General features: G+C 42.4%; 1 protein-coding gene across 1 annotated transcript in view; it reads right to left on the bottom strand.

The window, feature by feature from the left end:
• The window catches only part of CTNNA1 (catenin alpha 1), a 204,159-nt gene that overhangs the window by 95,886 nt on the left and 91,451 nt on the right, over nucleotides 1-16,822 (bottom strand). The window lies entirely within an intron of this gene.

Here is a 16,822-nt window from a genome sequence, read left to right as displayed (position 1 = left end):
CAGAAGCAAACATTCCTTGTAAAGAAGCCTCTTCAGCTTTTAGCATAGAACTGTGGAATGGAAGACCGAACTAGAAATGCTCATGCCAGATCCAATGGCGCAAAAGCTACTAAAAGCAGTTGTTCGGTTTCTGAGGTTAGTTAGATCTTCTGGAGAACAATCCAGAAGTCTAATATGTCCAAGTTAAAACAGAACAGGCAAATTAGAACCTTTGCCGCAAAACAAAAAAAATTATAACAAGTATGAACATCAACAATGAAACTCTTGACAGACATGCTGAAACCACATTACATGGTTACCAGGGCACAAGGATACACATTCAAGAGACCTGAGAGAGGGGAGAAATTTGGAACAAGAATTTCCAGAAGCTACAGATAGATCTTGCCAGCTTTTACATTAGTGAACATAAGAGAAAAGCCAATTAGGAATTATTTTAATTGAAACTGTGAAATTTAGCTACCAACAAAAAATGACTAAGGTTTTAAACCTTGCCGAGTAGCTACTGTAATGTCTTCCTTTCCTTTTCTCTCTGAAAAAGAAGCCAAATGAATCAATGACAGACCTCCTTCCCACACTGTGTGGGTAAATTAGGGATTTGATCCTCTCTCATCTTCACAGACAACTGTAAAGAGAATTATAGTTCAGTTCATTAAGGTGAACCAGGCTACCAAGATTACAGAGACTATATTGATAGCACCTAAACAGTAAGAGTGAAAACATATTGCCAGCACAGCCCCAAAAGCCTTCACACCTATTGTCAACCAGGAACTCAGACTACAAACTGTATTTCAGAAAACCTGAACATGCAGCTGCCACCAGATTCTCAGATTATTTTAAGTCGTTTAATATTTCAGTATTTAGTTTAACAAATGAAAAGTGTTCTCTTCAATCTTAATTGAATTGATGGGTAATGGTATGTAAAAAAAAGCAAGAGTGATTGAACCCTAACATACCATTCCTATTAGTGAAGAAAAAAGGATCTGGTTATACAATGAAAAAGAAACACTTAAAGGGGTGCCAGAACACTGAGAAAAACCTCAAACAATGAAATTGTAAAATGGGCATTGAAGTTTTTCTTAGCCAGAAGGCAAATGCTTTTAAAGATTACAGTTGTCCAAACCAAATTTATATTAAAGTCAACATGACTGCATTATGTACTTGTTACACCAAAATAAAGCCACCTATTTATTACAAGCAAGGTTTTGACCCTGATTTGCCAAAACAAAATAAATTGGTTTGAAGTCTTACGGGCAAAATGCCCCAGGTTTAATTTTGATAGTTTGAGGCAAATCAGACAAGATCATTGGAAGAGGTGATCTCATCTAAAGTTTCTCACATTCTTTGCTTAGAACTCCAGAAAAGTTTGCTCTAGAAACAAAGTTGTGTTAAAACTATTGATAACAGCACACACGCAGGCCTTCAATGACCTTTTTGGGGAGGAAGGAAGAGAGAAGGAACCTGTAAATGGCAACAGCTTATAACTAAGGCTATGTTTATGTCACGGAGGTCATGGAAGTCACAGAATCAGTGACTTCCAGAAACCTCCGTGACATTCTCTGCTTCAGCCCCACGGGCTACGGGACTCTGGAGCTGGCAGCCAGCAGGGCCCTGGCAGGGTTCTAGCAACAGGGAACAGACTCCTGCGGCGGCCCTCCTCAGGGTGCCAGTGATGGGAGACAGCCTCGGCAGGGGGAGGGGGACGCCTCGGGTGAGTGGCTGGGGATGTCCCGTTTTCTCTTTGAGAAATATGGTCACCCTGCAGCTCCCAGCCGCCGTGGGCAGAGGGGGAACCCCGCATCTCCCAGCCACAAGGTGCGTGGAGGGGGAAAGAATGGGACCATGGGGCCCACAGCAGCAAAAGTCACAGACAGGTCACGGCTTCCGTGAATTTTTGTTTATTGCCAGTGACCTGTCTATGACTTTTACAAAAAATAACCATGACAAAATCTTCACCTTACTTATAAGTATCAAAGGTTGAGAGTTGAGGAAACCTGAATAGCCTGGAAGGAGGGAGAGATGGAATCCTGAAGACAGGTTCTTAAGGGTTCAGTATTAGAGAATCAAGTTCAATGGTTTCATCCTTCAGGTTCTAAATATTTAGAAGATACTGAACTTCATATTACCAAAACTCCTACCTCCTCCCTTCAAGAAATATGCTTCTTTTAAACATTCTTCCAGCGAGCTGTTTCTCCACTTCTCAACTTGCTCCCCTCCGGAATGGAATCAGCAAGAGAGTGAAGTAAATCTTATGTACGTTGGAGAATAAGTATTTCATGGGGAGCCGAGTGACCCCACATAGGCAGGCCGGGTGGCAGCCCTGAGAAGTGGCTAGGCAGAGAGAATAGGGTCTTCTATAGCTTTAAAAGAACAGAGCTACAGAGGTGGGAGTGGACGAAAGGAAAAAAAGGACAATAAGAAAACAAGGAGAATTACTCTGCACCTGTCCCTCAAATTAAAACCCTATAACGGAGAATGCTTGTTCTAAGGGTTAATTTAGGTAGTAAGTACAAGGTTGCAGAAGGAGACTCATATTGGATTGTCAAATCAATGGGAAAACAACTGCAGACACAATCCTATCTCTTCCCATACTATAATCAGAATCTGATAGCCATAGAAGAACCCCAATAATTCAAAGAGGTTATTTTTCAACAAGTCCAATACCCAGTACTTGTTTGCTCCTCTGACATTTTACAGCTCTACTCTTCCTTTTATCTCCCTCCACAGTTCTTTTCTTGGTCATCCTCCACCATTGTCCCCCAGTCAGCCCACTAACTCTGCACTTCCCTGTGCTGCAGGAAGTTTACCAATCCAGGTCGGTTTCACTGCTGCTACCTTTAGGGTTCTGAACAGTGAACCTGAAAGCTGACCAGAATTCTTCCCTTAACTGTTCAGGAGTACATAGACTCAAAGCCCATATCCTACTCCGCTGTCTACACAGGGTTTTCAACATGTGCCTAATCTTTTGTTCAGCTCCTGTGGCCAAAGTAGGCTGCAATATGGTTTTGATCTGCCCTTGTGGGCAGGCATTTTTGAGCCCTAAAGTAGTACTCCAGACAGAAAAAAGCCAGACAAGACTAGAGTCTGAAAGTGATAGCTCAATTAGCAGAGGTTCCCAAGTTGCAGGCCACAAATCACTCAGTACTTCCCTAATATTACTTCCCCATTTAAACTGCTATAAATACCACAGGATTATTATGTTTAGAAGCGAGAGAAGAGATATTTACAATTGTGCAGACTAAAGGTGATCTATAAGAAACCCCAATTAGAATGTAGTCGTACATGCTATTAAAAAGTTTGACAATCTCTGAATCAAGGCAAGAAGGGTTAGTGCCAGCTTTTAAGAGAGATTCAAAGTAAGACATTCCAGAGTAGACTATTTTTATTTTCCATTTCAAAGTGACAGGAGCCCCATGGTGTGATTTCTATTCTAGTGAGTGACTAGATCCTGTAGGTTTAACAGGTAGCCTAAAAATACCTTAAGAAGTCTATAGGATGAAACCTCAATAGCTTATTCCTGATACTTCGATATATTTTCTCCGACACTGGCAACAGAATCACAGTTTAGCATCAACATCAAATGTAAACTCCTGGGCAATTAACTGTCTAGACCAGTGGTTTTCCAACTTTTTTCTGGGGACCCAGTTGAAGAAAAGTGTTCATGTCCGCAACCCAACGGAGATGGGGATGAGGGGTTTGGGGTGTGGGAGAGACTCAGGGCTGGGGCAGAGGGTCAGGCTCTGGGTGCAAGTTCTGGGGTGGGGGCAGGGATGAGGGGTTCGGAGTGTGGGAGGGGGCTCTGGGCTGGGGCAGGAAGTTGGGGTGCAGGAAGGGATCAGGGCTCTGGGTTGGGGGTGCAGGCTCTGCGATGAGGCCCAGGAATGAGGGATTTGGGGGGGCTCAGGGCTAGGGCAGGGGTTTGGGGTACAGGAGGGGCTCTGGGCTGGGGGTGCAGGCTCTGGGGTGGTGCTGGGGATGAGGGGTTTGGGGTGCAAGAAGGGATTCCAGGTTTGGGGGGGCTCAGGGCTGGGGATTGGGGCACAGACTTCACTCCAGCGGCTCCCGGTCAGCAGTGCAGCCAGGGTGCAGAGGCAGGCTTCCTGCCTGTCCTAGCACCATGGACCGCACTGCGGCCCGGAAGCGGCCAGCAACAGGTCCAGCTCCTAGGCGGAGGTGCACAAGTGGCTTTGCACGACTCTCTGGCCAATGGGAGGGCGCAGCTGATGCTCGGGGTGGGGGTAGCGCGTGGAGCCCCGTGGCCCCCCGCCTAGAAGCCAGACCCACTGCTGGCCGCTTCCAGGGCGCAGCGCAGTGTCAGAAAAGGTAGGCAGTAGCCTCCCTTCGCTGGGCAGCACCACCCACGGGACTTTTAATGTCCCAGTAGGCAGTGCTGACCAGAGCAAGGCGACCCAGTCCCTTTCATGCCACACCCACTACTGGCTTGCGACCCACGGTTTGAAAAACGCTGGTCTAGACTGACATGTCTGTTCCATGTTCTTTAGAACGACAGAGAACTGTGTTTATCTACTACTTTTGGTAAAATGTACTCTAAAAGATGCAAATGTTGGATCTAATCAACTGGATGGCATAGCGTGGGGAAGTGTTTAATGACTAAAAATATGAATCCGAGAAACAAGTAGGCACTCTAGAAATAAAGTTGAACCAGTGTTCAAATTATAAGTCTGATTTTTAACATCTAACACAGGAAGAGGAAGATCACTAAACATTTTAGAAATTACTTGAGATGTAGCAGAGGGAGGTAAGGAAAGCATCATTATTCCACCCTAAAAAGTAGTTTTGTAAAATGGCTTTTATAGCTGGGTTAAAAATTAGTTCCTAACTCTTTGGCTCTCCTTCCTTTATTTCAAAAACAGAAAAAATAAGTATGTATATGGATCTGTAGAGCAGCTCATGCAGAGGGCATATTAAAAAGTTTTTCATGGAGACATCCATCCATCCATCCACCTTAGGCATAAAAAACCATCAACCACAGTATTTAAAGAATCAAATACACATTTTAAAAAAACTGAAGTTGACTTGGAACAGGTTCTGTTCTTGTCATCATAGAATTAGGCTGAGTATGGTGGTCCTCTGTACCCAAAATTTCTCCAAAATATACCATATATAAAGTAACTTCCACTACAGATCCTCACATCTTTCACTCCAAGCAAAAGAGCCAACTCTCCTCCCAAAATACATAAGCCTTACAGCAGGCTTTGAAGGTAATCAAATTGGGGCCATCACACCAAACATTCTAGAGCAGAGGACCCAACACAAGATACTCTGCCAGTAGTCCCCTCCCTTTTGAGCCAAAGGATTGTTAGGGCATGGCTACACTTGCAGATGTAGAGCGCTTTGAGTTAAACCAGCCTTCGTGGAGCGCAGTAGTGAAAGTGCTGCTGTCTGTCCACACTGACCGCTTCAAGCGCACTGGTGTGACCACATTTGCGGCACTTGCAGCGGCATTGGGTGCGGTGCATTATGGGCAGCTATCCCAGCATGCAAGTGACTGCAATGTGCTTTTCAAATGGGGGAGGGGAGGAGAGAGTGTGTTGTGTGTATGTGGGGGGAGAGAGAGTGGGTGGGGGGGCTGAGAGCATGTCTGCATGCTGTCTCGTAAGTTCAGACCGCAGCAGACCCCCCCCCACAGCATTCGACACTAATGGTTGCTTTGTCCTAGAGCAGATAAGCATGCCAGCTGTCAGAAATGGAGCAATCAAAGGGCATATCCAAATTCCTACAGTGATTCAAAAACAATGACAGGAGTGGTCACTTGATTTAAGGGGATTATGGGACGTTTCTGGAGCGTGATCAGAGTGCAGTAATGCAACACCTCGTCCACACTGGCGCCACGGCGCTCCAGTGGGGGTGCAGCAAACGTTATTCCACTCACCAAGGTGGAGTACAAACAACGCTGTAGCCACAGAGTCAGAGCATGCTACGTTCCTTGCCAGTGTGGACAGGTAGTGAGCTAGTGCTCCCGGGGCTCCTTTATTGTGCTGTAACTCCTTTATTGTGCAGCCAAGCCCTTAGTGTTAGCATCTCTGCTAATCTCAATTGCTGCAACATCACTTAGAAAGAAATGCAGACTGAGGCAGCTGGGTTCCAAACCATTTTGGGCTTTATAGGTCAAAATCAGGATCTTGATGTTCATCTGGAAGTTAGTCAGAGGCCAGTATAGCCTCTGAACTGTTGGTGTAGTGCACTTTCCATGCAATGCACTTAGTAAGCAAACAGCTGCAGCCTTGACTACTGATATTTCTAGAGCACTCAAGAGCAGCTGATGACCGAACAAATCCTAAATTACAAACTTAAGTAACAAGGGGCAAGCGCAAGATAGCCAATACAATATCTGCCAAGTCTACAAGCATTACCTTAATTTCACTGTTAGCCAGTCAAGCCCATATCCAAGTTCTAGTGTAATTCGGCTATGAAGCAAGTCATTCAATTCCATCAGATGGGAAAACTCAGTATACTAAGTGAGAGTGACAACACCCATGAGACAAAGCTGTCTGAGCAAACAAGCAGTTGCTCGGTATTGTGGAGACCTTTCAAAGAATGGAAGGAAATCAGTCACAAGCAATTCTTTTCACCCCTAACCAGGGATTGCAGATTTATCCAACTATATGTCAAAAGCTATACTGAAGCTAGGAAAAAAAGACTAAAAACGTGGTTACCTGATCAGTTACTGTTCAAAGGAGATCTACCAGTGCAACTAGCAGGGTTTACCGTGCTCAGACCTGAAAACAGATTTATTGGAGGAATTAAGTTGAGGACTAAGTATTACCAGCATTGCTTTGCTATCATCTTCACAAAATGATCTCTCTCAGAAAGTGACATTTGAAACAGATTGACAGTGAGCAAGACAGTAAATGTTCGGGACTGTTTCTTGTTCAAACACTTAATTGTGCTGCTCTATTTGAGGACGCATTCTTCTCCTGAAGGGAGCCATAAAGGATGGCCTCTAATAAAGTACATAGTAATTCTCCTTAGCCTTCACCAGTCAGGAGTACAGTTCAGAGTCTGGAAGTTAACCAGTACTTCCAAAAGATCTATGTACAATGCTAGCGGAAACGCAAACTGAGAAGTTCTTTCATTTTTCCCCATCAACACATTGGTACAAGATTCTTGGTAAGATACAATCTGCTGTGGTCTTTTGGTGACTAGGAAGTTGGGATGGAGAAGAAAGAATCTCTGATCAATTAATGGAAAATAAGAGGCAAGATGTTGATATATCTTTGGCCCATAATGAGCAAGTGAACTGGAGGATGTTCATGGCAGCATAAATGACAGGAGGACAGTGGTTTGTAGTGCATATTTCAAATGCGGCGTAAGTGGGTGTAAGTGTCTGTAGTTTCCATTTTGAGGCTGGGTGGGGAATTCCAGACCACAGTTAAAAGGTGGTTTTTTGAATGGGAAATATTTAGAGATTGTGTTAACTATGACAATATTTGAATATTTACCTTTCGTCTACTTGTTGATTTCCATACTTTTAATTGTGCAGGCGTTTTTAACAAGCATTTCTTCATACAATGAAGTCTTAACACTAAAATCTTCATTTTAAAGTGAATCAGTAGCCTGCACTAAAAAAAAGTTCAAGGTTTTCTTCTTGAGGAATTATTTGAATCATTAGCAAGAAATATGAAAAGCAAGTAAAGCCCTGAAGTTGTTATAAGAATGCCACAAAATATATATTCTTGTAGATATTACATACACATGAGCATCCCCCACCATGTGAAGCTTAGAGAAAAAGTTGTCTGAAGGACTATAATTGGAATATCACAAGACACCTCTAATGCAAAACTCATAGAAATAAGCCAGGCCCAGGCAGAATGTGCACTTCGCAAACGGAAGAGGATGCATTATGAATCTGGGAATAAAGCCATCAAATTCCTGGCAAGACAGACCAGACAAATGGATAATAAAACAATCCCACAATCTCACTAAGCCAGAGACAGTTAATATAGCCTTTACCCATTACTACAAGCATGTACATAAATAAACCACAAAAGCTATTTGAATATATCCTTCAAAGGAAAAAAAAAAAGAAAAAAAAAGGGACCAACAGCGTCTACTCAGATGATAGTGAAGAGAAAAATGGAAACTGAAGGGTCTTCAACAGGAAGCCCAAGCTATTAAAGATTTGGAAGTAGCATCACCAACAGATGACTCATTATCTGGGGCGTTTGCTAACAAGCATTTCAAGATTTCTAGCCTTAATGCTATCACAAGACAGTAGGGAAAAAAATACCCTCTCTCTTTCACAAGTAAAGTCAAAACTTACTCCAAAACCAAATTTTAAATCACGTGAATAATAAAAATCTTTACCATCAATCCAAGAATTAACAAATGATTGAAAATGTTTTATTTAGAGGAACCAAGCATGAATGTCCCTCACTCCAAACTCCTTTTACTGGTAGACCTCCAACAAGCAACTAACTCACTGAGGAACTGTATAGGATTAAAAAGGAATTAAGATGAGACCTGTATAGCATGATACTTTAGAGAGACAATATCATGCCATTATTTATAAAGCCAACTAATGAGACCACTATTGTTGCAGCTAATGAGAAATTTTTAAAATATTTATCTAGTATAAGCTTGACACACCTGAGGTAGTCCCCATTGTTTAAAAATCAGAGTAGCAGCAAACCAGCTAACCAATTTAGGATTAAGTTACACTTGGGATGGAACAGCAGTGTAGTAACAAGCGTGCTGCAGATGTGCCTATGAGGGAAACTAGGTAATACTGGCTATTTACGGTGCAGAAGGTTGAATTTATACAGAGGCAAGTGTGTTTTAATCAGTATTCTCCCTTTTACCAATACAACTTTTTCTTGCCTATTAAATGCTTTCTTTGACAACCTGAATAAGGAAAAAAATAAGCAACCTTCGTGGAAAAGGCAAATAAAAGATGAGAGATTACAGGTATCTAAGACTGTAACTTGATGAAAATCTTCCTGATGACATCAAGTGTGGTAGATCATGGAACAAAAGAATTTTAACTGAACATGAATTTCATCTCAGCCTAGTAAGGATGCTAAAGACACTGGCCATGAGCAATATGGCCAGAGCGAGGCTTCGGAATGCAGATATTGGCAAAGTTTGTCTTTCCAGGATAGAAGTTGAGGGGGAAAAAAAAAACTTCTGATGTATAGGTAAAATATATTCTTGCCCTTTTACAGAATTTCCTAAATGTCATATGGCAGAGCCCATATTTTAAAAATAGTCACATCACTTTATAATCAGCAACAGCAGACATTTTTACAATTGTGTGAAAGCTGTTCAAGATGAAACTTTAAATGAGCTTGGCCAGTTCAAGGCTTGTAGCCAGAAATGCAATTTTAGACTGTATTGTGAATGTCTCTTCAGGATATGCAAGACCTAGTGCATAATTGCTGCCATTTCTCTGTATGGTTACTTTTATCATGTTCTCGATTTCCCCATTTATTTCAACAGTACTTTCTAGGAGTTTCACTCTGTGGGAACTGTATATCCAGGAATATGCTTTTTCTTTCATGAAACTTACTCTAGGCTTACATACAAGGACACATGTCCTGGGCTGCTAGGACACTACAGAAATATTGAAAGGAAGGGAGAATGAGGACATACCAATTCATCAACTCCCAATTCAACGAAGGAATTCTGATCTTAAATCCCTTCGCTCCCCCCAGGAATTTATATCTACTAAATAAAGTTTGCTAAAATTGGACTATTGGTATATAGTATTACATCCCATAAGCTTTTTTTTTTTTTAATTGCTTTTGTAGCAGCCCCCCTCCACCACTACCGCCACAGCTTTTTAGTCTAATTAAGTTAAGAGATCCAACAGGAAGCAGAATGGTTGCATTTTAAAATAAATGTTGGGGACCATTAATCCAGAACATCTCACTGCCCCCGGGCAAGAAAGGGCAGCTTTGAGCACTGCTCTCTTGCCTCATTGCAATGATTTCTGCACTCACTTTTTATTTTCTTTGCTCTGTTTATTGACGTCTACAACAAGGGAGACAAAGACCAACCCTGCCTCGGCATGAGACAGACAACTTGATCAAATAGCACAGATCTATAACCATAAACTTCAGTCGTGTTTTTGAATTTCCACCAATTATGTTACCTATCTCCTATAGTCCCAAAAGAGCCAAGGTACAATTCATTGAGTGTCTTCATAACCTCTCTCCTTTCACTCAAGGCAAACAGTCCATCACAAAAAGGATGGAGGAAAGAGCACATAAACCTCAAAATACTAAAGGAATCCATGTGGCATGCACTATCCTGCAATGAGACTCAGAAAAGTTCCCCCACATAAAACAGAAGAGGGAGTTTCTGAGATGAGGAAGATGTATGTGTGATGGGTTTTCCTGGGGTGCAGCACGAACTGTGGGACTGCTGGGCACTCTGTTCCACCAACCTGGGCTCCCTCTCACACTGTGATGCTGTTGGCAAGCTACAAACCTCTGGCAGGTACATCCGATGAAGTGAGCTGTAGCTCACAAAAGCTCATGCTCAAATAAATTGGTTAGTCTCTAAGGTGCCACAAGTACTCCTTTTCTTTTGTGAATTTACACAAACATCCACAGGCAGGGACATACTCAACTGAGTTACATGAATGCTTCTCCCAGCCACTCATGAACCAACAACAGAGGCTCCAGCCAATTCCCTCCAGCTCCCCAGTTTTGCACCCCAGAACTGTGCTATCTTCCCAGGCCAGAAGCCTGATCAGCGTAAGTTTATTACCCAGTCTGCCCCTCCCTCAATATGGGGAGAACATACAAAAGCCTTTGTAAACTGAGCTGAGATTTCCCAAGCACTTCAACCAAAACACACGGTTTTAGGTAAAATATAAAACAGACTTTTTAAGTACAGAAAGATAGATTTTTAAAGTTATTATAACTGATAGGCACAAAAGGTCAGAGATGATTACCAAAGAAAATAAAAAGGTAAGCACATATGCTAAATCTTAAACCTTATTACACTAGGCAGTATTTAGATCAAGACGTTCTCACTCCACTAGATGTTACAGTTCTTAATACTCCTTAGTTGAAGTCTTTGTCTTCCCAGCGTTCTTGTTCCTTCCAGTGTAGGTGGGGAGGAGAAAGGCAAAATCATGAAGCCACTGCCCCCATTTTGATATTTAGGAGGATTTAGTTGGGGATTGGTCCTGCTTTGAGCAGAGGGTTGGACTAGATGACCTCCTGAGGTCCCTTCCAACCCTGATATTCTATTATTCTATTTTATATCCTCAGTCCATATGCCTGGAAAATACTAGCTCAGACACGTCCTGGTGGGCTTTGCTGAGTCACTGAGTTGGGCAATCCCCTATTGTGTGATGCTTGGGCAGGCCTCTTACAGTATTGTAAATCCCTTGATTACAACTCTCCTGCTAATGATAGTGTAATACCCTCCTGGGAGTGGTTCACCTCCCTACATTTCAGTAACAAATATACAACAAAATTTCATAACTTCATACACACTAACAATATACATATTTGGACAGAACAATGGGTTTCAGCAGATCATGATTTTTCATATGACCTCTTACATGGCATATTTTGTATGAAATATATCATAATTATATGAGAGGGTGAATATGAAGGTTCCAGGGTGCTGCTTTGAGGTACAGAGTGCCACAGTATGTAAAGCTCCTATGAAGTACAAATCCAGGCCATCTAAGCAAACAGCAGCCTCCTGGCATTGAGGGCCTGCTAAATAAGGCACCATGCCCAATTAAAGTAATTGTTCAGCCAGCTAACATGAACAGACTGGATCATTAATTATAGTTAGCACAGTGCAACTCGCTGAACAACAAAGCCTACTGAAGATAAGACTCCCATTACTATTAGCTGGCTCTTCCTAATAACTGGGATTCCCTCCCGAGGAGGTAAAAGGATGCCATGACATCATCTAGAAGGAAGGTCTCAACTATGGGATTGCTTCCCTCTGCTCCAGCTTGATGTTCTCCTTCCCTCAGATCTTCTTCCTCTTTAATAGTACAGAGGCTGTCAGACTAAGGGTAGGACTGTTCTATTGTGTAACAAAGTCTCATCTATATAATTCTGGGTATGCCTATGCTGAAAATGCTATAGCGACACGGCTGCAGTGGTGCTGCTGTATTGCTTCAGTGTAGTCACTACTTAAGTCAACAGGCAGGGTTCTGCCATCAGCACAGGTAATCCACCTCCCTCAGAGCTGGTAGCTGGGCCAACAGAAGAATTCTTCTGTTGACCTAACACTGTCTACACTAGGCATTAGGTCAGCATAACTACATCTCTCAGGTGAGAGAATTTTTCACATCCCTGAAAGATATAGCTATGCCAATACATGTTCTCACGGTAGACCAGCCCTAGATCTCTCTTAGCTCCTCTAGTTCATAGAATCATAGAGTATCAGGGTTGGAAGGGACCTCAGGAAGTCATCTAGTCCAACCCCTGCTCAAAAGCAGGACCAATCCCCAAACAAATCATCCCAGCCAGGGCTTTGTCAAGCCTGACCTTAAAAACTTCTAAGGAGGGAGATTCCACCACCTCCCTAGGCAACGCATTCCAGTGTTTCACCACCCTCCTAGTGAAAAAGTTTTTCCTAATATCCAACCTAAACCTCCCCCACTGCAACTTGAGACCATTACTCCTTGTCCTCTCCTCTTCCACCACTGAGAATAGTCTAGAACCATCCTCTCTGGAACCACCTCTCAGGTAGTTGAAAGCAGCTATCAAATCCCCCCTCATTCTTCTCTTCTGCAGACTAAACAATCCCAGCTCCCTCAGCCTCTCCTCATAACTCATGTGTTCCAGACCCCTAATCATTTTTGTTGCCCTTCGCTGGACTCTCTCCAATTTATCCACATCCTTCTTGTAGTGTGGGGCCCAAAACTGGACACAATACTCCAGATGAGGCCTCACCAATGTCGAATAGAGGGGGACGATCACGTCCCTCGATCTGCTCGCTATGCCCCTACTTATACATCCCAAAATGCCATTGGCCTTCTTGGCAACAAGGGCACACTGCTGACTCATATCCAGCTTCTCGTCCACTGTCACCCCTAGGTCCTTTTCCGCAGAACTGCTGCCTAGCCATTCGGTCCCTAGTCTGTAGCTGTGCATTGGGTTCTTCCGTCCTAAGTGCAGGACCCTGCACTTATCCTTATTGAACCCCATCAGATTTCTTTTGGCCCAATCCTCCAATTTGTCTAGGTCCCTCTGTATCCTATCCCTACCTGCCACCGTACCTACCACTCCTCCTAGTTTAGTATCATCCACAAATTTGCTGAGAGTGCAATCCACACCATCCTCCAGATCATTTATGAAGATATTGAACAAAACCGGCCCCAAGACCGACCCCTGGGGCACTCCACTTGACACCGGCTGCCAACTAGACATGGAGCCATTGATCACTACCCGTTGAGCCCGACAATCTAGCCAGCTTTCTACCCACCTTATAGTGCATTCATCCAGCCCATACTTCTTTAACTTGCTGACATGAATACTGTGGGAGACCGTATCAAAAGCTTTGCTAAAGTCAAGAAACAATACATCCACTGCTGTCCCTTCATCCACAGAACCAGTAATCTCATCATAGAAGGCGATTAGATTAGTCAGGCATGACCTTCCCTTGGTGAATCCATGCTGACTGTTCCTGATCACTTTCCTCTCATGTAAGTGCTTCAGGATTGATTCTTTGAGGACCTGCTCCATGATTTTTCCGGGGACTGAAGTGAGGCTGACTGGTCTGTAGTTCCCAGGATCCTCCTTCTTCCCTTTTTTAAAGATTGGCACTACATTAGCCTTTTTCCAGTCATCCGGGACTTCCCCCGTTCGCCACGAGTTTTCAAAGAAGCCAGAGTAGTTCAGCTACTCTGGCTTCAAGAGTCCACATTGTGTCTGAGGGCCATGAGCTTCTTACACCATAAGCACACCTGTCTACAACGCAAGTAATCATACATGCTGCATTCAGTACAGTCAACTGGATAGCCTCCATGCTGCTGCTGGACTTCTGCTTTTTTACTTTTGCAGGTTTTTTGTGGAGCTGGTGTGGTTACTGGCCTAAGTTTATAGTATGTTTATTAGGTGTAGTTCCCTCACAAAACTCCTGTTTGATGAATGTGTCTTTTTTTAAAACCAACCCCATACTAACAGGTAAACATCCCTATTTTCCCCTCCTTTAATGGAATTAAAAAGCCCCAACCCTGCCAAGTATCCCCTATAAAAAGGTACTGAATACCCTTAACTTCCATCAAAAAAGGGAGTTGAGGGCACTCAGCACCTCACATGGTCAAGCTCTAAATCACCACACCTCCAATAGTAAACAAGAATCTATCAGAACCATAATTGATCACAGTGGCAGAATCACATTTAAGAAGCCATTCAACGAGTCTGAACAATGCTGTAAGCAAGATTAGTTGGATAATTTACTCTGAAAAAAGTTGTTCATGGACTCTACTCAGGGTAGTCCCATTTACTGAATACTATGGATTAACTTCATGCAACCACATATTTGAACATGGTTACAGAGTCAGGCCCACATCACTCAAGTTTCAGATTAACTTCCATTTCATTTTACTGGCATGAAGGTCAGACAGTAACTATAAGAACTAGCTAACTACAACCTATAAAGGCCACTCTCCAGTCTGCCTCAACTGCCTTGTAGCTGCAAACTCATTTGGTAAATTATTGACTGGCACATTATACAGCACACCATAATAAACTAGGGTAGAGTGACTTATAAGGTATCCTATGCAAGATTCCTCTATTTCAGAAATGTAACTGTTTGCATATGCAATCATATTACAGTAACAGGTTTTCATATTTTTATTTTTAAAGAAAAAAGTTTGCTGGGTCACTAGTGAGGTATAAAATAAATGCACAACTCCACGGTCTTATCACAAAACAAAAACAGACTTAGCCTAACTTGTGCTAAGTATTCTATGCCCCTCCAGCTGATCACCATCCCAATGCCTCAAAGCACGTTATGCATGTCAAACTTATTCACTTAAATTTAACCCCCACCATCTTAGATTACAATTGCACATTGCAACATTTGAGAAACATCTGAGCTGGAACAAGGCCATGTCAAGGGAAGTAAAAGAGCTGGAGATTATTATGAGCAAACAAAAACAGGGAATTTAAAAGTTAAATTGCAAGTCTAAGCTGCCATGATAGACAGACAGTGGGGGACCATTAAAAACTTTCAAGTTTCACTCAACACAATTACTGCAGTACTGCCAGTATTCCTTTGCATTTCCCCATACTAACAATAGAAAATACCAACACAATCACTAAGGTTATGTTACTGCAAGGAGTTAAATAAGGCAGTTGGCTTTTTTTATTATTATTATTATTAAACAAACCACCTTCTATAGGTATAGAAAGCCTGACAGCTGGTCAGAACTATCACATACCAAAACAAGCCACAGTAAGAGTTAAAACATTAACATGTTTACATTTTCTACATTTCCCCTTTAAGTAACAAACTTGCACAATTTTCCACAGAAAGTCACCTGATATGCAGTCAGAACTTAATGCTCTGAAGCTACTGAAGAGATGAATATATGTCCCCGACATCCCCCAACAGGTGAGTTTTGGACCAGAAGTGATGCAAGTGAGCACTACTAAGAGAGCTAGGCATTTACCTTCCCTGTCTAATGAACACAGTCTTTTCTCATTTAACTTAGGTACCATGACCAATGGAGTTAAAGCATGTTCACTATAGGTTAAAACAGCAGGAAGACAGAATATTATGGTTTATTCTCTTTTGGAAGAAAGACTGAGGCAATTACCATTTGTCACTAGATTTGTCAGATGGGTTCTTAAATCATTTTAACATTTCTCATTCACTAAACTGCTTCAGCAGCAAAGCTCAATTGCTAGTCCTAGAGACACTTTGTGCATCATGATGAGAGATATTTAACTTCAAAGCCTTTTGGTCTGAATAAGAGCTAGAATACTGCATTTTAGAATTCTTTGGGTTTCCTGTTGATTTTAAGTATAATCATCTCATTTTAGAGTACAACGTGGGTATTTCAGGAATGTGGGTGCACAGCATCAAGATTTTCGTGCTGTTTTTCACAATCAGAGGGCACAAAACACTGAGATTCACTTTAACGAAGTGGGGAAAAAAAACGCAAGTGCCTTTCGGAGCCTCAGATTGGAGACTACACTTTGAGAACTGGCCCACCACAGTGAAGCAAAATGAAATCTAGCTCAAGATAGCCCATTACTACAGCCTTCAGAACAGTGTGTGAAACTAATCTGAAATCAGCTCTGTTAATCATCCAAGTAACACAGGCATCCAGTAATTAACTTGTACATCACATGGAAGTTAGATGTCCTGCCTCAAGCCGGTTGAAAGTAGAAAGGGACAGAAGTGCAGGCAGACAAGCCAGAAAAATTCCATACCTTAAATCCTTGCATCCTCAGTCTTCCGGAGTTACTTACAGAACTGCTCCACTAATAATGCAGAATCTAACTTCTGACTGTACTCATAGTACCTCAACTACAAAATAGTCTACCCATTTGCTATGTCCATTGATAATTCTCCCCGCCCCCCCCCCCTCTTTTTTTAAGACTAAAAATCTTTAGTCTTGGACTCCTACAACAGATATGACAACATAATTGAAAGTGTAGTAATACAGCCATTTATACCAAGGTATAGCATTCAAAGAGAGAGTTGCCAAAACAAAGCCACCACAGGATTTTGGCATGTTATCCATTAGCCATTTGTAAAATGACAGTACACCTACCCAAATGTGTCTCCCATTAAATGGCTTCCAAGTGACTACTGGGACTCAGTCTTCAAGAGTGATTCCAAAGTGGCAGCCATAGTTGATTATGGG

Source organism: Caretta caretta, chromosome 8 (genome assembly GCF_965140235.1).
Source record: "Caretta caretta isolate rCarCar2 chromosome 8, rCarCar1.hap1, whole genome shotgun sequence".
In the NCBI taxonomy this organism is placed as follows: domain Eukaryota; kingdom Metazoa; phylum Chordata; order Testudines; family Cheloniidae; genus Caretta; species Caretta caretta.
The sequence above is the reverse complement of the archived record's forward strand: the minus strand, read 5'-3'. Positions and strand labels throughout refer to the sequence as shown.